Source organism: Arachis hypogaea, chromosome 18, assembly GCF_003086295.3.
Source record: "Arachis hypogaea cultivar Tifrunner chromosome 18, arahy.Tifrunner.gnm2.J5K5, whole genome shotgun sequence".
In the NCBI taxonomy this organism is placed as follows: Eukaryota; Viridiplantae; Streptophyta; class Magnoliopsida; order Fabales; family Fabaceae; genus Arachis; species Arachis hypogaea.
Genome location: NC_092053.1, coordinates 7,585,173 through 7,585,912, shown reverse-complemented (window position 1 = coordinate 7,585,912; position 740 = coordinate 7,585,173).

Sequence of the window (740 nt, the reverse complement as noted above, 5' to 3'; positions counted from 1 at the left end):
AAAGATGCGGATAGGGTAAGGTATACACTAAACCCGTACCCTACTCTACCCAGAGACAAATTTATACCCTATCCTACCCTACCCACAGCGGGTAGGATAGACAATCCTACTCGAATGGGTTGGTCCGAGTTGGATACTCGCGGGTAGGATATATAATGACAGCCCTAATTATAGCAATCTACCAAAAACAAAAAACATTATTATATGTATACATCACAGCGATGGAAATTTAATTTACACTTGGATTGTGATGGACCAGCCAAAACTTGGAAGACCCGCAATTTGCTGAAAATATTTTACCGGCGGGTCATAACTCACAACTCACAAATATTTGCGGTGGCACCTACCCACCTAACTTTTGAAATAATCCTTATTATGAATTATGAATTGTGAATATCCAACACATTGTAGATCACAAAAGTTTGTTTGGACTTGTGAGCCTTCCTGGGGAGAGGTCAATAGCCATCACTTTCATGTTAGACAAAGTTTTGGTGGTTGTATTCATTCATTGTATTAATTATTCATTCCATCCATTGTAGATATCAACCAAGATCTGAGCTCATGCCAATTTTACATTTTATAGAGGCACAAAACTATATACATATAAAATTAAAGTTAAGAATATGCATATACTTCTGAATTATGAAAAAGGTATAATTATTTCTAATTTAAGGGCACATGTTAACCGTTACGAATCTAAAAAATTTAACATATTAGGACAAAATATATATAATTTTCAT